The sequence below is a fragment of the Coenobita brevimanus genome, chromosome 5 (assembly GCF_032717465.1).
Source record: "Coenobita brevimanus isolate Jiangsu-jjx chromosome 5, ASM3271746v2, whole genome shotgun sequence".
NCBI classification, from domain to species: Eukaryota; Metazoa; Arthropoda; class Malacostraca; order Decapoda; family Coenobitidae; genus Coenobita; species Coenobita brevimanus.
The window spans coordinates 25,347,816-25,369,227 of record NC_136958.1 but is presented as its reverse complement, the minus strand read 5'-3'; the positions used below and the strand labels follow the sequence as shown (position 1 = coordinate 25,369,227).

Sequence of the window (21,412 nt, the reverse complement as noted above, 5' to 3'; positions counted from 1 at the left end):
ATATCCGTAAATCACTTTCGGCTCGACATTATTTTGGATTTTCACTGTATCTCACCGTAGTTTGTATTTCACTGAATTTTGTATTTCACCGTATTTTGTATTTCACCGTAGTTTGTATTTTACCGTAGTTTGTATTTCGCCGTATTTTGTATTTCAGGATATTTTGTATTTCATCGTATTTTGTATTTCACCGTAGTTTGTATTTCTCCGTACTTTGTATTTCACAGTATTTTGTACTTCGCCGTATTTTGTATTTCTCTGTAGTTTGCATTTCACTGTATTTTGTATTTCACCGAGTTTGTATTTAACCGTATTTTGTATTTCACTGTTATGTATTTCGCTATTTTGTATTTAACAGTTGGTTCGTATTTCACCGTATAACCGTATTTTGTATTTCACTGTTATGTATTGCACTATATATTTTGTATTTCACTGTTATGTATTTCACTATATATTTTGTATTTCACAGTTGGTTCGTATATCATCGTATTTTGTATTACACTGTTATAGTGTGTCGTTCACCGTACCGCATTTTGTACTTCACCCTATTTTGTATTTCACCGTACTGTATTTTCTTCACTGTAGTTTGTATTTCACTGTATTCTTGTATCTCACCGTATTATCTTCATCGTATTTTGCATTTCACCCTGTATCACCATATTTTTCATATTCACCGTATTTTTCACCGTACTTTATAAGGCTTTTCCAGGCCCGGTATTTTTGTTGGTTTAGGAAACTCCCTAACACCATTTTCTAAGCGATTTTGGAAGGATTTATGTAAGACAGGACAGTAAGGTGTAATTAGCAAACTAAACTACTTAGGAAAGGGTGTTAGGGAATACCGGCCGCAACTGTACATTAACATATAGACGTGAGATTATGGTGTGGCATGAAAATGAAAAATCTAGAGTGAGAATTGTGGACATTTTTTTCCAGAATATTAACGACCTCACCGCTTTGCATAATATGGGAGAATTTTGTAGCAATGCGTAATTCTGTAGTCCCCCTCAAATCCTCTTCTCTAATGCTAAACAGAGAATCCTCATCCATTCTGCCCAGCCCAGAGTGACAAGTTGTGTTCTGTCGAGTGGAAAGGGTGCTGGAGGGTTGAGGGGGAGCTGCTGGAGGACGAGGTTTTATTCCCTATTGGAGGTTGAGGTCACTACTGGAGAATGAGACGATGAGGTACTTACTTATTATGCCTTATGGGAGGATGAGTGTCAAATCCTTATGCCTTATTGGAGGATGAGACTCTGTTCCTTATTCCTTGCTGGAGGATGAGTCTGTTCCTCATTCCTTACTGGAGGATGAGTCTGTTCCCTATTCCATACTGGAGGATGAGTCTCTGTTCCCTATTCCATACTGGAGGATGAGTCTGTTCCCTATTCCTTATTGGAGGATGAGTCTCTGTTCCCTATTCCTTAATGGAGGATGAGTCTGTTCCCTATTCCTTAATGGAGGATGAGTCTGTTCCCTATTCCTTAATGGAGGATGAGTCTGTTCCCTATTCCTTAATGGAGGATGAGTCTCTTATTCCCAATTTCTTAGTGGAGGATAAGAGCGCACCCGCAATTGTAGGATGGAGTTCTGTTCCCTATGCCCTGTGGTTAGACCCCCCCCCCTCTCTCTCTCTCTCTCTCTCACGCGCACACACACACACACACACACACACACACACACACACACACACACAGCCCCGCGAGGGTCAAGAGCAACAATTAAAAGATTTCCACATTTCTAAGCCCTCTAAGTTGTCTCATCTGTGGTGCCCTTTGACCCGCCCCTTTAAGGAAGATATGTTGGAGAGAGAGAGAGAGAGAGAGAGAGAGAGAGAGAGAGAGAGGAGAGGAGAAAAATAAAACAGGAATTAATAAGCCAGAAAACCCGAGAAAAAATTGCAGAAATAAAGGGGGAAAAGGAGACGATGAAGTTGTAATTGTGTAGACACGGGAGCATCACACACACACACACACACACACACACACACACACACACACAGAAAGAGAGAGAGAGAGAGAGAGAGAGAGACAGACAGACAGACAGCGAAGTACCTTCAAACTTTTCCCCAAGAGCAAAACAAGTGGAAGATAAAACGTCCCCCTCCTGAGTGGCTCCACCACACCCTTCACCACAGACAGACAGACAGACAGATAGGCAGACAGGTAAAAAGAGATACAGAGACAGGCAGACAGATGGACAGACACAGACAGAGACAGACAGACACACAGACACACAGAAAAACAAATCAAATATTTGTCTACACTTACCTGCATGAGCAATACAGGTGTGAGTTAGGACGTCTCCCTCTTGATATGGCCCCACCATCCCCTTCACCATACGCCCTCCTTCACCCACGCCGCCCACCACCACACTCAAGCTCTCTGGCGGCACTGTGTGTGTGTGTGTGTGTGTGTGTGTGAGAGAGAGAGAGAGAGAGAGAGAGAGAGAGAGAGAGAGAGAGAGAGATGATGTGAAACGTGGGAGAGAGAGGTACAAAAAGATGGAAGATGTGTGTGTGTGTGTGTGTGTGTGTGTGTGTGTGTGTGTGTGACAAAGAGAGAGAGAGAGAGAGAGAGAGAGAGAGAGAGAGAGAGAGAGAAGGAGAGGAATACTTACTCCAAGATTTGTCGAACTATCTGACAAATCCCGGGGATAAGCCTCCTCGTACCTCCTACTCTCGCCAGGCCCCCAGTGACTCCTTAATAGGCCGTCAGGTCCACTTGGCTCGACTTAACGACTTAGAAAACTGTCCTTAAGCCCAGCCAGTTCCGCCGTCTTCGATTTAAGGACAAATTTCTGTTAACTCCTTGACACAGACCTCACATTGAAGCAACAGGAAAGAGTCGCCTTGAAGCATGTTCACTGTTTCCTTCATCTTATCCCTTTTACTGTATGGGTTTCCTCTCAGGCTCAGTTGTTGTTGTTCTTGAGTAACCCCGGTCTGTCTTGCCGAGCAGACCCATCAATTGCAGGCAAGCTATTGTCCCAGCGTGGCCGTCTTGTGCAACACCCAATTTTTCCTTTCGATTGACAGTGGGGAGGAGTGTATGGGTTTGGTTCCCGGTTAACAGGGGCACCATTGTAGGCTCTACATCACCTCATTATTTGGCTACATGGTTACCACCCAGCGTTGTAAATGGATTCCTGGGTTACAGGAAGTCATTATGCTTTTCACTCAGTGTAGAGCCACCTGAAGAGAGAGAGAAAAAAAAAGAGTAACAAGTGACAGGAAGAATGAAGAAATAGAAAGAGACTAGGAAAGACACAAAAAATAAAGATTAAGGTGAAGCAAGGAAGTAGGCAGCACCGCAACAAGTGAGTGGATACTGGACTCCATCACCTACCACCGTTAGGCTCAGTAAATACTAAGTTTTACCATCACAGTGAAAGGATTAAAGGAATTGTATTGGCAGGCATTGTATTTTTATTTTAACTCTTGTAACGCGGATTAATTAAGATGATTATTTTCAGTTAACCAAAATAATGTCTAACACACTTGTACCGCGTAGGACTGCTCTCAAGCGAATTAAATTATCTAATATTAGCTTCAGTAAAGTCAAATCTTCTAAACTTAGCCGCAGTAAAGTGAAAAGCAAATCTCAGACCGTTCGCCGAAGCTCCCAACTTGGACAGCAAATACTTGAAAAATTTATCACGGTTTGCCAGCGATTTGCAAGTCTGTAAAACTTATTCCTGTCGACTCGCAATGGTGCATTGAGATTCATGGATGCCTGCGAGAAAGAGACCATTCCCTTATTTATTTATGAGGCGTCGGTAGATTATATCCCTTTTCATTGGTGCAGGAGATGGATGCCTTCACGTGGTGGCACCTAAATAATTGGGCGGTAGAGGTGCTAGGGTATACAAACGGGGGCATGGGTATAGGTGCGGGGGCATGGGGACAGGTGTGTGGGGTGGGGACAGGCGTTGGGATGAGGACATGTGAGGACGTGGGGACAGGCGTGGGGGCATGGGGATAGTTATGGGGGCATGGGGATAGGTGTGGGGGATGGGGACAGGTGCAAGGGGTATGGGGACAGGTGTATGGGTATGAGGACTGGTGTGGGAGCATGGGTACAGGTGAGTGGGCAATTATTAACAACCCTGCCATTACAAATAAACTTCCTCCCCTGCAAGTAAGAAGGAATATTGCCTTCCTTGCATTATTTTACAGATATTTTTATGGCAAATACTCAGACGAAGTTGCGGCCGTGGTGCCACCTCTCCATGCCTTCCCTCGTGCTACACGGGCATCTGGTAGCGCTCATGACTGGAATGTCACTCAGCCATATTGCAGAACTTCTGCCTATCAGAATTCTTTCTTTCCCCGAACTGCATCTCTCTGGAACTCGCTTCCACAGAGTTGTTTCCCTCCAAAATTCAACCTACAGCTGTTCAAGTCTAACTGTTACAGACATTTTATGAACAGAGGACATCAGTAATCTGGTGTATTGTATGGATTATTTTTTTTTATTCATTTGTTTTTCCTTCCTCTGTTCTGTAAAAAAAAAAAAAAAATGGGGGACAAGTTTGTGGGCATGGGGACAGGTGTGTGGGCATGGGGACAGGTGCGTGGACATGGGGACAGGTGTGGGTGCATGGGGGCAGGTGTGGGGGGTATGGGGACAGGTGTGTGGGATGGGGACAGGTGTGGGGATATGGGGACAGGTGTGGGGCATGGGAACAGGTGTGGGGCATGGGGACAGAGAAAGAGAGAAAGGCTGGCAGAGATAATGTGGGAGGGAGAAATACCAATAGGTAAGGAGGGAAGGAAGAGTAAAAGAAAGATGGAAGAACAAGGGAAGGACTGAAGAGAAAGAGATGCTTGAGGCACTGTATGGAAGAGAGAAAGGACAAGAAAGTAAAAGCTGAGAGGGAAAGGTGTGGGAAAGATAATGTAAGGAGTAAATGTAGGTCGCGAAAGTGAATGAAGGATGAAGGAGAGATGTAAGAAGGAGAGCTTGGGGTAAAAGGGTTAAAGAAGCTGTATGCAACCCCTCCTTCTCGAAATATATATATATCCATTTCTTCATATATTGGACGTCCTTTTTCTTGACGATTTCCTTTAATTTTGGGATAGGCTGTTCAACCTAAAGGGGTTAGATAGGGCCTTAATAAACCCCTTCAGTGAGAGGAACTTTTCTTGAATTAAATAGCAACAAAAATAGACAAAAAAATGACACCCTATGCTGATTCCCACTCTGCGTACCATTTGTTGCACTTTTTCTTCTTCAGGAAAATCTAGGTTTGGATTAGATTTGCTTTCTAAGATTCAGGATACGTTAGTTTGTTCATCAGTTAGGTTAGATTAAGTTAGGTTATTAACTGTGGTTAGAATAAAGATTACATGAAAAAAATGGAACGGCGATGGTCCTGGGAATATAAAACAGCGCGTACTTAAAAAAACAATAGGAAATTTGCCACTGTCACGAGTTGGCGCGATTAAGTATTTGAATAAACTCGTGACATTAACTTTGGTGGGAAACAGCGAATTCTAGTGGAATCCCAGTATTTATCAATCAGTTTAACTGCCACGTATTCACCCGATCGGGAATGTTTTCAGGACATTTTTCACTATTTCATAAGTGATCGTCTTTGTGCGAGACATTAGCACCTCCTCTGAGCGATTTATTATGGGTGTGTTTCGCTCATTCTAGCCGTTAGCAAGTGCGGCTCGACACTCACCTCTTTCTCACGATTTGAACTCAGTCAAGATTTGAGCGCCGTGGAAGCAGGTAGTGTGTATGGCAGCGTCCTTCCTCAGCAACGACGCCTAGTTCCCGCTGCCGCCGCTGGATTCCCACCTAGCATGATTGGCAAGAGGCTCAGCGTGTGCAGCGTCCTTCCTCAGCAACAACGCCCAGTCATCCACTTTGTCCACTTTTCTGACCAGTATTTCTTTTCATTTTTTCCTAGGTTTAAGAGTTAGCTTTTGAGTGAGCGAGTGAGTGCGATCTCATTATTTTGGATTCATTTTGAAACATGTAACGTAAATTTATTTCTTTGTAATCAATAAATTTAACAGTTCTTTTTCTTGAGCTTAATGTAATGTAAACTCGTGTTTTATTTCTCCATAAGCTTATTCTAGTTGCAGCTCTTAGTTTGCATAAACGCTTTGTATTATTCACAACTGGTACTTAGGCCAATCCTTTTTATTAACTTAAATCCGTTGTGCCATCTAGGAGTTAATTGCACCAGCAAGAACTTGTTTATCATTAATAGCATTAGTTATTGTTTGTCAGGGGTGGAGTCACTTTCTCCAGAGGCCAACAGCACTAATAAACAGCACGTGTGAATAATTAGTCTCTGCTGTGTACTGTTGAGAAAGTTTGTAAATTCTCGTCCTTAGAGAATCAGCGAAGTAAGCCGCATTAAGTAATCATTGCTTGATTTTCACAAGTAAATTTTTTGTCCCTGTTCTCAAGTATTATTGAATATTATTCTTTAATATTGCATATGCTATAAAAACCCCGTGACATTTGGCGACCTCATTCCAGGACATTAACTCCTAGCTCTAAAGTTATTCACAAGATAATACTCACTCACTCATACTTACTATTTATCATTAAAGTCAATAGGCACTATCGTACTGGTGATTATTGATCCAGTTCTATCAATTTATGTAATAGTTTTCACAGTCAGTTGTTTGTTTAATTTTTTTTCTTTACCAGTTTAATTAGATAAAACTGGTCACCACTAACCTGTGCCTATATTCTTCATTCTTGATTATTGGCATCTTTCTTTGCAAAAATCGCTGTCAGTCCTGAGTCGCTAGTTTATTTAGACTGAGTTAGCATCATGTCTACCAACGTCTATGTATAGGAAGCCAAAGATATGGGGCTTACAGACCCAAAAGAAATAAAGGACTTTGTCCTCTCTCGGTTTAATTATGAGCAGCAACACGAGAGTGATGCTCGTGAGGAGCGTCGAATTCAGTTTGAGGAACGCGAAAAAGAACGCAAATACGAGTGAGAGCAACGCGAACATGAGCAAAAACAACGTGAACTCGAGTTAGAACACAAGCGAGAACAGCTTGAGGAACGAGAGAGAACGATAATACGAGTTACAACTACGCGAGAGAGAACAAGAACATGAACGTGCCGAGCGAGAAGCACGCGAAAGACATGAACTTGAAGTGCTGAAGCTCAAGCGAGATTCCTTGGCTTCAGACACATCTTGTGCAGCTGCTCCAAGCTCCATGAGCGTTCTCCCTGCACATGTTCTGGCGACCCCACACATCAAGCTTCCCCCATACAAGGAAGGCGAGTGAATCGAGCCATACATAGCTCATTTTGAAGACATGGCTCAGCTTTACCAGCTGGATGATGCAGCTAAGCGGCTTCAGTTTCTTAGCCTGTTTGAGGGCCCTGCTCTCGATATTCTCCACAGAATTTGTGGAGACAATCTCACGTATGAGATGATGAAGGCCACACTTGTCAAAGTGTACAATCTTACAGTTGACGACGCCAAGAGTCGGTTCATGAGGGCGCGTTTACAGGAAAAAGAGGCTGCCGTTCAGTTTCTTGACCGGCTTACTCCTTACTTAGATGAGTGAATGGAGAAAGATGAAACTCCTTCCATGCATGAGGGGATAATTGACCTTATGCTGCGCATGCAGCTAGAAAAGTCGTGGCCTACTGAACTTATGGCTCAGCTTAAGATCTGCCAGGTAAGAGATGCCAACCAAATGAAGAAGAAGGCTGACGCATTCTTCACTGCATATGGGTATTAAACTCACAAGCAGCATACCTGGAATAGGAAACCTGATAAATCTGGGAAACCATCTCAGACTGAACCCCAGCAACAAGGCCGTTCTCAGGATAATGGCCAAGGTCCAAAACCGCAGAAGAAGGACCAGAGGCAAAACACTCAGAAACCTGAGTGGAAGCGGTACGATAAGCAGAACCCTAACCAGCAGCAGTACCGGTATTTCAAGCAGCAGCAGGGCAAGGAGAAACCACGTCACCCTCAGTCAGGACAATCGACTTTAGTGTATCGGAGGCAGGATGCAAATGCAGCCCTCATGCCGCAACAAGGGCACAGTGGTGCCAACCCCACCAGTACAGGTACTTCCCCGCAGTTCACTAGTTCCCCAGTGACAGTGAACCCTCCTCCACAGGTGGTCAATGCTCCAGCTCCTCTGATGGTGAGCACGACCCCTCAGGTATCAAGTTCTCAGGGCGCCACATTTGCTGCATCGTTTGTTCTGCAGTCTCACCAATGACTGGCTGCTACCTCCTCAGACCATTCCACCAGTAACACTGCCTTTCTTGTTCAACCAGGGTTTGTGGGAGGTGTTTCTGTAAATGTCCTGAGAGATAATGGTTCCTCAGGTTGCTCTGTCAAGCAAAGTTTAGTTCAGCTTGACGAGTACACGGGTAAGCAAATCCAAGTTAGACTTATTGATGGGTCAGTGAGATTGTTCCCTGAGGCACGTATCCAGGTGGCATCTCCTTTCTACACTGGCTTGACAGCTCCTATTGTCATGCCAGAACCCTTGTTTGACCTCATTATCAGCAACATACCGGGCATCAAAAACAGTTGCGCCGTAGATGTTGCTACTCAGACTTCGGCTGTTGCAGTAACACGAGCCATGGCCAAGGCTCTGAATCGTGTCACCCTGTTGACCGTCGCAAAGCCGCAAGATTTGATTCGTAGTCAAGACGTTGTCCAAGAACAACAGTCTGATCAAACATTTGCATCACTGCATAAGAAGCTGGAGGGTAAAATGATTAAGTATTCACGGGGAGGTCAAGCCAGGTTCCTTCGCATGCGAGGACAGCTATACCGTGAGTCACAAACACCCTAGGGCGAGGTTCGACTGCAGTTCATCGCCGGGCAGTGTTCAAATTAGGTCATTGTTCAGTCAGGGGAGGTCACATGGGCCAAAAGAAAACCTCTGACCGCATCCATGCTGACTTTTTCTGGCCAGGAATGGGACAGGAAATAAAAAGGCTTGTGCGTTCCTGTGATGTGTGTCAGCGTACCACTGACCGGGGACGTGTTCGTCCTGCGCCATTGAAACCAGTGCCTGTAATCTCTGAACCATTTGAGAGAGTAGCAGTTGACATTGTTGGGCCAATCACTCCTAGGGCAAGTGATGGATCAAGGTATATCCTCACTATTGTTGATTTCAGCACACGGTGGCCTGAAGCCGTGGCCCTTAAGAATATAGAGGCTGTCACTGTTGCTGAGGCATTGATTGAAGTGTTCTGTCATGTAGGTATCCCCAAAGAGGTCTTAAGCAACCGGGGTTCACAGTTCACCTCTGCAATGATGAACAAAGCATTCAGGTTGTTGTCCATCCGAGGCCTTCAAACTATGCCTTATCATCCCATGTGTAATGGGCTGTGTGAGAGGTTCAGTGGGACCCTCAAGAAGATGTTAAAGGGCATGGGTGCCGAACAGCCAAAGGAATGGCCGCGGTTCATTGCTTCTCTTCTGTTTGCTTATCGAGAAGCCCCACAGCACTCCTTGAAGTTCTCACCCTTTGAACTGGTGTATGGAAGGTCGGTCCGTGGACCACTTCAAGTCCTTCGCGAGTTATGGGATGATGAAGAATCTGACCCTGAAGCCAAGACCACCTACACCTACGTCCTTGATATAGCTGACCACCTCCAGTTGACGTGCGAGTTAGCTAAGGAAGAATTGATCAAGGCGTGCAAAGTTCAGAAAGCCTACTGTATTATGATAAGAAGGCAAAACTTCGGAAGTTTAGTCCAGGCGATAAGTGCTTGGTGTTACTCCCCACTGCCCAGAACAAGTTGTTGGTGCAGTGGAAGGGTCCATTTGATGTAGTAGAGCGCATTTCAGACCTCAACTACATAATTCAGATGGGGAATCTTCGCAAAAGGTTCAACATTAACATGTTGAAGGCTTATCATGAGTCAAACCCCAAGGAGACTGGCCTACGAGTAGCTGATGTTAGTGACCAGCCACTGGAAGAAACCGGGGCAGCCACAGTGATCCCAGCTGATGACCATGATGACGAGCCCTTAACTGCTCAGTCCAGTCAGGAAGAGATTGTCGGAGATGTTTTACTTAACACTGACTTAGCATTGGGTGATCAGAATGCCATAAGGTCACTGCTCTGTCGGTATGCTGATGTCTTCTCAGACCAACCTAGACTTGCAAAGGTTGATTGGCACAAAATTGAGTTGACCAGCAATACTCCTGTAAAGGTTAAGCCATATCCGATTCCCATGCGACTACTGGGCGCAGTAGACAACGAAATTGCTGACATGGAGATTGCAGGTATTATTGAAAAGTCCTCATCTCCTTACTGCAGTCCAATGGTAGTAGTCCGCAAGAAGGATGGTGGAGTCAAGATTTGTGGCGACTGTAGGAGGCTCAATGCGATCACCAAAGTGGATGCTGAGCTGATGGGTGACCACATTGCCATCTTCTCCAAGCTGGCAGGGTCACAATATTTCACGAAGCTCGATTTGGCAAGGGATTCTTCCCCTTCACCCCGAGAGCCATCAGTTCACTGCCTTTGCTACTCCTAGGGGGTTGTATCAGTATAAAGTCCTCCCATTTGGACTTACCAATTCCCCAGCAGTATTCAATCATGCCATGAGACAAGTGCTCCATGGTATCGTAGGAGTAAAGATGTTCATTGATGATGTCCTCGTTCTTTCTGCCACGTTGGAGGAGCACCTCAGACTCTTGGAAATTGTCTTCAGTAGACTCCAGAGTTTCAACAGGACTGTGAAGCCTAGCAAATGTAAAATTGCTCACAGTCAGGTAGAGTTCCTCAGGCATATTGGTGGTAACAATTGCTGCAGGTGTCAGGGTGACAAGATCAGGAAGGTTAGAGAAGCCCCGAGACCCGTGACCAAGAAACAGGTTAGGTAATTCCTTGGCCTAGTGGGGTATTATAGGAGTTTTATCCCCAACTTTTCTCTCATCGCCCAACCGTTGTATGAGGTGCTACAGAAATATGCTCCAAACACCACTGAATGGGGAGAAGCGCAAGAGAGATCTTTTACAGCCCTTAAGAACATGTTGTGCAAGGAGCCTATCTTGCAGTTGCCTGATTCCAACAAACCTTTCATACGATGCACTGATGCTTCACAAGATGGAGTAGGTGCCGTATTGATGCAGGAATCGGAAGGTGGAATCTTCCCAGTGGCATACCACAGCCGTAAGCTAAAACCTGCCGAGTGGAATTACAGTACTGTTAAGAAGGAACTCTTGGCCGTGGGTGATGGTGTTAAGAAATATTATTATTATTTATATGGAGCACCATTCACTCTGGAAACTGATCATATGCCACTCACTAGTCTCAGCACGACCAAGACGGCTAATGCAAGATTGACACGCTGGACACTGTATTTACAGCAGTTTAACCTTGTTGTGAGATACATCAAGGGAAGTGATAACGTAGGTGCAGACCTGATGTCTCGCCTGCTAACTGCTGACTAACACAGGCAACTGTTGTATGCTGGGTTCCGTAAGATAGGCGTCCTCAGAGATTTGAGTAATCCAAGGACCAGCCTGGTTCCCAGTTAAAAGTGTACCAGTAATTGCTGACATCTTGCCTGTTGGTCCCACAGCACACGTTACGTCCAGGACTTGTATATACATGAATCCCATAAGTTAAGGGGGAAGTTTGGGAACCCTGCAGAGACAGTCCGAGGCTGTGTATGAATTACCTTGTGGAACGTCTCGAGCTGTGAGCCTCTCTGAGGATTCCTGGAGAATGCACAATATCCACGCAAGTGTTCACACCCACAGTGGGTGTTAAAACGTGACCTGCCCGAGATTGCTTAGCGATTCTCAGCTTCCTGTCATTAATCGTAAGTGTAGAGTTAGATTAACCAGTAAACTGCCCGTTCTAAGAGATTTGAGCAATTCAAGAACTGACACGTTTCCTGGTTAATAATGTTAGGTTAACCAGTAAACTGCCTGTTCTAAGAGATTTGAGCAATTCAAGAACTGACACGTTTCCTGGTTAATAAGTTAGCTTAACCAGTAAACTACAAGGGTCCTGAGAGATTTGTAAATCCTAAGACTACGTTTCCTGGTTAATAATGACATAAGTACTGATTGCTAGGCAGAGAGAGAGAAATGACACTATTGATGCTCCACCTTGATTCCTTTCGCAGGTGCAGCTGGTGGGTGCAGCATTGCCGTGCAGAACAGCTGATCGTCCCTGATGCATGCTGCCGCCTCTTCTCTTCTGCCTCGTCGTCATCATTTATTATTGATTTGCATTATGTAATTTTACACGTAGGTACAGTTACACCACAACTGTCACACCTACACCATGTATTACATACATCACGCTACATAACAATTAGTTGTTAATGTAAATGTAGTGAACTTTTTGCTCAGTTTGACCTAAGTACAGGATTTTTCACCGTCGTCATGGAGTTTTTTCCTCATGCTTGCTTCTCTTAACTTAAATACAAGTTTTTTTTTCGCTCACTGGCGACTGTGACTTTCTTCTGTAGCAGGATAGCACACACACATCACACTGTGAATCTTGTGTGATTGAGTTAGGATTTATATGTATGTATATTGAGATTTTTTTCCTGAGAAAAATTTCATTTTTGATGGGGCATAATGTCACTAGTTGGCACGATTAAGTATTTGAATAAACTCATGACATTAACTTTGGTGGGAAACCGCGAATTCTAGTGGAATCCCAGTATTTATCACTCAGTTTAACCGCCACGTATTCACCCGATCGGGAATGTTTTCAGGACATTTTTCATTATTTCATAAGTGATCGTCTTTGTGCGAGACATTAGGACCTCCGCTGAGCGATTTATTATGGACATGTTTCGCTCATTCTAGCCGTTAGCAAGTACGGCTCGACACTCGCCTCTTTCTCACGATTTGAACTCAGTCAAGATTTGAGCGCCGTGGAAGCAGGTAGTGTGTGTGACAGCGTCCTTCCTCAGCAACGACGCCTAGTTCCCGCCGCCGCCGTTGGATTCCCACCTAGCGTGATTGGCAAGAGGCTCAGCGTGTGCAGCACCCTTCCTCAGCAACAACGCCCAGTCATCCACTTTGTCCACTTTTCTGAGCAGTATTTCTTTTCGCTTTTTCCTAGGATTAAGAGTTAGCTTTTGAGTGAGGGAGTGAGTGCGATCTCATTATTTTGGATTCATTTTGAGACATGTAACGTAAATTTATTTCTTTGTAATCAATAAATTTAACAGTTCTTTTTCTTGAGCTTAATGTAATGTACACTCGTGTTTTCTTTCTCCATAAGCTTATTCTAGTTGCAGCTCCTAGTCTGCATAAACGCTTTGTATAATTCACAACTGGTACTTAGGACAGTCTTTTTTATTAACTTAAATCCGTTGTGCCATCTAGGAGTTAATTGCACCAGCAAGAACTTGTTTATCATTAATAGCATTAGTTATTGATTGTCAGGGGTGGAGTCACTTTCTCCAGAGGCCAACAGCACTAATAAACAGCAAGTGTGAATAATTAGTCTCTGCTGTGTACTGTTGAGAAAGTTTATAAATTCTCGTCCTTAGAGAATCGGCTAAGTAAGCCGGCATAAAGTATTAATAGCTTGATTTTCACAAGTAAATTTTTTGTCCCTGTTCTCAAGTATTATTGAATATTATTCTTTAATATTGCATATGCTATAAAAACCCCGTGATAGCCACCTAGATTTAAGGGATGGTGTTTCTATTCTTTTATTTAATTCCCAGGATGATCTGTTGGCAATAAAGGTAAGACAGCGAGCGTCCTGGCTCTGAAAAGCAGGTAAAATGTTGTGGTGAAATGAATCCCAGGTGGGTTTACTGAACTGAGTGTGTGTGTGTGTGTGTGTGTGTGAGAGAGAGAGAGAGAGAGAGAGAGAGAGAGAGAGAGAGAGAGACACTGACCTGAGTGACCATTTGTGTGTGTGTGTGTGTGTGAGAGAGAGAGAGAGAGAGAGAGAGAGAGAGAGAGAGAGAGAGAGAGAGAGAGAGAGAGAGAGAGAGAGAGAGTACTGACCTGAGTGACCATTTGTGTGTAATTCACCGGGTCGGTCAGGATCACTTGATGGTCGTGATTGTCAGCTTTTACCCTCCCGGAAGGGAGCTGAGAGCTCATATAGTCCGATCTAAGGGCAAGGCTGTGACCTTCACACATGCACACACCCGTCCCCTTGCTCAAGGGGGACAGTAACCACCCACTTCTTCAGTGAAACTTTTCGCAACCTGAGCGAGGCGCAAACTCCCGTCCACCAGTTGGCAAGCGGGAACGTTACCACTGCACCAGCGAGCGGTGTGTGTGTGTGTGTGTGTGTGTGTGTGTGTGTGTGTGTGTGTGTGTGTGTGTGTGTGTGTGTGTGTGTGCGCGCTTTATTCTGACACACTCTTACCAGCCCTAAGACCTTATACTTTTCTTCTTTCTTCAACCAGATATTTTATTCAGACTAATCAGTGTTCCCTGACCGAAAAAACAAAACCCATGTGATGCTCGAAAGAATATAACAGTAAACCCGTCATCGTTCTGAAATGGTCCTGTGACCGGAATGTATTAAAGACAGCAATAGTAGTAGTAGTAGTAGTAGTGGTAGTAGTAGAAGTAGTTGTAGTAGTAGTGATGATGATGATAATAATAATAATAATAATAATAATAATAATAATAATAATAATAATAATGATATTATTATTATTATTATTATTATTATTATTATTATTATTATTATTATTATTATTATTATTATTATTATTATTATTATTATTATTTATGTTGTAGTAGTAGTAAGAGCAGCAGTAGTATTCGTAATAGTAGTAGCCTCAGGTTAATGTCAAACGTGAACCCAGTGGACTGCAGGCTGAAATTATCCTCCTGCTGCAGTCCACCATTTTCCTTTTATCAGCGGATAGGATCGAAATGGGGACGTTTGTGTAACCGGGCAGGTCCATCACCCAGTTATATCAGTGCCACCCCATGAAGGCGTCCCTCTCCACCACCATAGCAGATATAAAACGAGAAAGTATATGTGAGCAAGACACACGTGAGAGAAAGACGGATTGGCTACGAGGGAACTAATATCAAGGAGAGAGTTTTGTGACGAGAATATATTATGTGGGAGAACGAGGAGAATGTGAGATGGGGAGGAGAGAAATATAGGAAAGGAGGGAACAGTGGGTAGGGGGGTTCCGTGAGGGAGAGGGAACGAGCGGGGAGAATGAGAGATGGGGAGGAAAGAAATGTAGGAAGGGAGGGAACAGTGGGGAGGGGGGGTTGTTAGGGAGAGGGAACATAGTGGAGGAAAGTTTGAATGAAATGGTGGTACTAGTAATGGTGGTGGTGATGGTGGTGGTGATGGTGGTGGTGATGATGGTGATGGTGGTGGTGATGATGGTGTTGGTGGTGATGATGGTGGTGGTGATGAAAGAGGAAAGTAAGGGTTTAGGGCTTGAACAGTATGATGGTGATGTTGGTGGTATTGGTGATGGTGATGGTGGTGGTGGTGGTGGTAGCGATGATGATGATAATGATGATGATGATAAGAGGAGGAGAAGGAGGAGGAAAAAAATACAGTAATAAAGAGATTCATAAAATTACATATTACGGGAATAAAAAAAAGAAGTGAGAATACCTGACTGAGATGATGAATACGTCTTCGAAGTGATTGGGTTAATGGTCCTCGTGCAGTTGATAGGCATAGTTCTAAGTCTTCTTTTTTTATTCTTTGCTTATTCTCGTTTCCCTTATACTATAAGCAAAATATTTTTCACTGTCTTTTGCTATAATCAATTATTATTTTTTAGTCATTTCTTATGTGTTCGACTTTGACATGGATTGACAGTCTCTTAATCTATCTATTTATCTATCTGTGTGTCTTTCTATTTATTTATTTCAGGAACAGCAACACAGGAAACACATCGCCTCACCTGCCCTCACCTCAGCTATCAGTTAAGGTAAGTAAAATCACCTGGTTCTTCATTCTTTCTTATGCTGTCTTGGTACAGTATTGTTTACAGGAATGGGGTAAGATTCTTGAACTTATAAATGAACAATATCCTGTGGTAACTTAGATCTGATTTGCAGGATGAAGTAGGAACACGGAAAGATAAATAAGAGTGTTACATCTCTGTTTGGCTTGTTCGTGCAGTTAACAGAAGCCTACAGTCAATTTCCTTGCCCAGCTTTTTTATCGTAGGAGGAACAGAGGATATGGGGAAACTCAATACCTTTCCTCTCCTTGTCTGTCCTGCAGTCTATCTATGTACCTGTCAGTTTTTTTTTTTATCTGTTATATTTCGACCTACCTACCTACCTGTTTATGTCTGTCTGTCTGTCTGTCTATCTGTCTGTCTATCTGTCTCTCTGCCTGTCTGTCTGTCTGTCTGTCAAAGTCAAACAAGCCTAAAAACTTTCCAGTCTAACAGAGTAGCTCCTGGTTTCTATACTCCTCTAATGGACTACTTTCCCCTCGTCTAATTTTTTCACCTGTGGGATTATTCAGGTGATAGACTAACTTCTTCAGTAATTAGAGCTAAACAACAAGTCCAAGGTGTCAGAGTCTCATGGATGATATATTTAAAGCCGTGAGTTAATGAATTCTAATGGAATTATTAATAATGTACTTCTTCCTTCACCTTTATCATTCTTTTTCTGTGTCTGTCCTTTTTGTTTCCTATTTTCCCATCTTTCCTGTCCCTTTTTATTGTTCGTCTTTCCTTTTCAGGTGCTTTTACATTGAATGATAAGCCTAATGGTTTGAAACTATTTACAGCGCTCGGTGGTAACCATATAACCAACCCATAAGTGTTAACCATATAACCAACCCATACGTGTTCCTTATGTGTCAGAAAGTGGGGTGGCAGAGGGTTAGTGCCCCATCCCGTAAAGTAACCAACTCAGAGTCAAACGGCCACCCCTTACGGGATTATGGCGTCTGGCTATAGATAGATAGATAGATTTCTGACATAAAGTATGGTACTCTGATATCGGTTCTCTAAATAATTTGGTCTTGTTTCCTTATTAATCCATCTTCAAGTTTTCATTGTTGAGTTGTGAAGATAAACATTAGAATATGATGCTAGTCACGAAGAAGTGCAATGGACAGTGTAAAGCAGCTGCATTGTCCTTTTCCTGCCACTGAGCTACGGGAAATAAGTTGCAAAGGGACGAAAATCTGGGCAAGGTTAAGATGAAAGACGGGGAGTTATGTTTATCATTGTGTAGTTAATTTCTGCATTGAGAATAATAGTTGGCTTGATGGTGTATGGCGATGAGTGTATTGAGCAAGCTATAGCATGAATAATGTCCAACTTGATAGGGTAAACCATGAAAAAGACTTAGGAGTTATAATAACAAACGATTTGAAACCAAGCAGACAATGTATAGAAGCTGTGAAAAAAGCCAATAAATTGGTTGGATTCATAGGCAAAGTATTTGAATATAAATCATAATATCGTCCTCACTTTGTATAATTCCTTAGTACGCCCGCACTTGGAGTATTGCGTTCAGTTTTGGTCACAGTATTATGAAAAGGATATGGAAAAGCTTGAAAGAGTGCAGCGGAGGATGACAAAGATGATATCTAGATAGAGATATAAACCGTACGAGGAACGTTTAGAAGCCCTGAATCTCTTTACCCAACAAAACGGAGGATACGAGGAGATTTAATTCAAGTATTCAAAATATTCAAAGGATATGATAACATGCTGTCGACAAATACTTCACAGTTGATCACTCGAATTATACTAGAGGCAATGGGCATAAAATAATTGGCAAACGATTCCAGTCGCATGAAGCTAAGCATTTCTTCTTCAATAGAGTTGTAAATATATGGAATACATTGCCCTCCAACTAAGTAAATTGTAATACAGTACAAACCTTTAAAGGTCGCCTGGATAAGCATTTGTCATTTAACCCCGCTTAATATGTTTACTCCTGAATAAAACACTTGTGTATGCATATATTTTTTATTTTATTTTACTTATTTATTTTTTTTTAGAGCCTGGATCAATTTATTAAATGCAAATATAGTATAGGCAAGGACTAGGATATGCACAGGTAGCCCCGAGTTAACGGTCACTACTCATATTTTCGACCTGTGATGGGTTGTGGATCACTGAGGGTCCCTGTTAGTTAAGTGGCCACCATCGGGATTTTTTAAAATGTACCAGGGGTCACTGCTTCAGGAGGTGACTTGCGTGCTTGTCCCACGGGAGAAAGTTCCTAGTCACAGTGGAATGAACGGAGCTGGGGCCTGATTGACTACTGCCTACCTTAATAGCTCCAGGCAAGAATTCTGCACCACCCCTGAACATCCACACTGTGCACTGTGTAGTTTCCATGCTGTGTCCACAGACTCCCCGTCAACTCAATGTACCCGTACATAGTGATAAGCATTAGTTATTTGTTTATTCGATTATTCATTTTACCTTACTACTTTCTCTTTCAGGTTATTCATACTGGTAGCTTATAGATAATGTACTAAAGAACGTAGCTTTTCCTTTTCAGTCTTTCCAACGAAATTTCTGTGTCAGTTTTTCCATGCTGCATGGTGGTTTTTCTTACTTTTTCTTTGCCAGTTTTAACTTGAGGGTTTGGAGGCGGGGGAAGCCCTCTTGCTTTATTATCCTTATCTTTTAGCATGTAGTGTTAGATCTTGTTGTCATAGTCTACTCTGTAACAAACAACCTTGAGAGAACCATAAGGTCTGTTGCTGTTTGCCTTCCTTTGTACTCCTTTGTACTGCTCCTGTTATTACTAATACTACTGCTACTACTACTACTACTACTTCAGCTACTGCATTTACTACTGCTGCTACCACCACTACTACTGCTACTACTACTACTACTACTACTACTACTTCAACTCCACTACTGCTACTACTATTACCACTATTACTACCACTACTACTATTACTACTGCAACTACTACCACTACTACTACTACTACTACTACTACTATTACTGCTACTACTACTACTACTACTACTTCAACCACCACCGTCACTACTATTACTACTACAATACTACCACTACTACAACTGCTGCTACTACTACTACTACTACTACTACTACTACTACTTCAACTCCACTACTGCTACTACTATTACCACTATTACTACCACTACTACTATTACTACTGCAACTACTACCACTACTACTACTACTACTACTACTACTACTACTACTATTACTGCTACTACTACTACTAATACTACTTCAACCACCACCGCCACTACTATTACTACTACAATACTACCACTACTACAACTGCTGCTACTACTACTACTACTACTACTACTACTGCTACCACTTCTACTTTTACTACTACTACTACTACTACTACCTCTTCTACTACTACTACTCACCAACGGCAGTAAGGTTAACTCTAGTGGTGTTGGTGGGCAGCAACTTGAAGTTCACGCGGCAGGTGTAGAGGCCCTGTTCATCGAAGGTCAAGGCGGAGACCCTGAGTAGCGCTGGAGATGACCTGACCTCCAGCGTTGCCCTTGACCCCAGTTACTCATCGACTGACCAGTGTCTCTTCCTTGACCCAGCCACCTCTCGTCCAGTCTGGTGCTGGAGAAGGTGTGGTTAGAGATGATGATGAAAATTATGATGATGATGATGATGATGATGATGATGAGGAGGAGGAGGAGGAGGAGAAAAAAAAAATAATAATAACAACAACAACAGGAGGAGGGGGAGGAATAATAATAATAATAATAATAATAATAATAATAGGAAGATGAAGAGGGGAAGGGAGAGGAGGAAGAGGAGGAAGAGGAGGAGGAGGAGGAAGATGCTGATGATGAGGAAGAGGACGACGAATAATAATAATAATAATAATAATAATAATAATGATAATAATAACAGTACCCAGTTGAGCGGAATCTCTCTTTATCGAGGTAGTGTTAGGCCGAAGAAGAAAATAACCTTGAGACAATATCCTTCCCTTTGTTTTTCTATTCAGTTATCTATCTATCTATCTATCTATTGCTAGACGCCTTAATCCCGTAAGGGGTGGCCACAAACAAATCGTCTTCATGTCACCCTATCCCCATTGTGATCCAAGTTAATATCCCAGAAGAGGCGTAAGTATAAAAGCAGTTCCGTAAACTAGATTGTACCCTTTCTTAGTACCAGAACAACACGTCTAATTTCCTCTTCTACCATAATAAGGCTTCCGTCCAACTTAGAACCTCTTGGCTACAACAAAGGATATAATAGATATAAGAAGCTGCTATGTCACGCTGGCTAGATATATGTAGCACAGAAGCTTTATTTATATTTATTAATGCATCGACGGGTGGCATTATTTAACTCCCAGGAATATATTTGATTTTAACTAACACCAGAGCGTTGCTTCGCTAAATAGTCTTAATAACATGTGTGTGTGTGTGTGTGTGTGTGTGTTCTTACCTAATTGTTCTTACCTAATTGTATCTTTAAAGGAATGATTCAAGCTCGTACTGTCCCGTGTCTTAAACCATATTTATCGCACATATCCTTAAATTTGTGAATTGTTTTGGCACACACTATTTCATTCGGTAGTGCATTCCATTGATCAATTGCTCTGTTTGGGAAACTGAATTTCCTTATGTCTTTATCACCTCTCTTCTTATGCGGTTTTTTGCAGTGTCCTCTTGCTGATGCTTCTCCATATGTTAAGTAATCATTTATGTCTATTTTCTCCTTCCCTGATATGCACTTATATAGCATTATAATGTCACCTCTTTTCCTTCTCTCCTGTAGTGTTGGTAGATTCAGTTTATTTAGTCTTTCTTCGTAGCTTAGGTACCTTAAGCTTGGTATCCATCTTGTAGCGGCCCTTTGAACTTTTTCAATCTTGTTTATGTGTTGTTTGAGATGAGGACTCCAGACTACTGATGCATATTCCAGGGTTGGTCTAATAAATGATGTTATTATCCTTCTTAGCATGTCTTCATTTATGTATGTGAATGCTATTCTCATATTTGCAAGCAGTGTATACATGTTCCGTACCTTCTCGTTGATGTGGTCAGCCGGAGATAGTCTGTTATTGATGATCACACCTAGGTCCTTCTCTCTTTCTGATGTGTATAGGGTTTTATTTCCTAACTTATAATCCCAATCAGGTCTTTTTCCACTTTTACCAAACTTGATTACATGACACTTGTCCACATTGAATTCCATTTGCCATGTATTACTCCATTCATGAAGTTTATTTAATTCTTCTTGTAGCTCTTTACAAGAGTCTGTGTTAGTAATTCTCCTTTGTATTTTTGCATCATCTGCAAACATATTCAGATAGCTCTCATTTCCAGTGTTACTGTTTATATCATTTATATACACTAAAAACATGATTGGTGCCAGCACTGAACCCTGTGGTACTCCACTAGTCACTTCTTTCCATGATGAGCAGTTTCCTCTTAGTACTGTTCTCATTTCTCTTTTTATGAGAAAATCTAGCATCCAACAAAACAATTTGCCTCGAATTC

The 21,412-nt window shown here is 42.5% G+C and overlaps 1 pseudogene; it reads right to left on the bottom strand.

The window, feature by feature from the left end:
- Nucleotides 1-21,412, bottom strand: part of LOC145398514 (uncharacterized) — a 110,552-nt pseudogene that overhangs the window by 78,092 nt on the left and 11,048 nt on the right.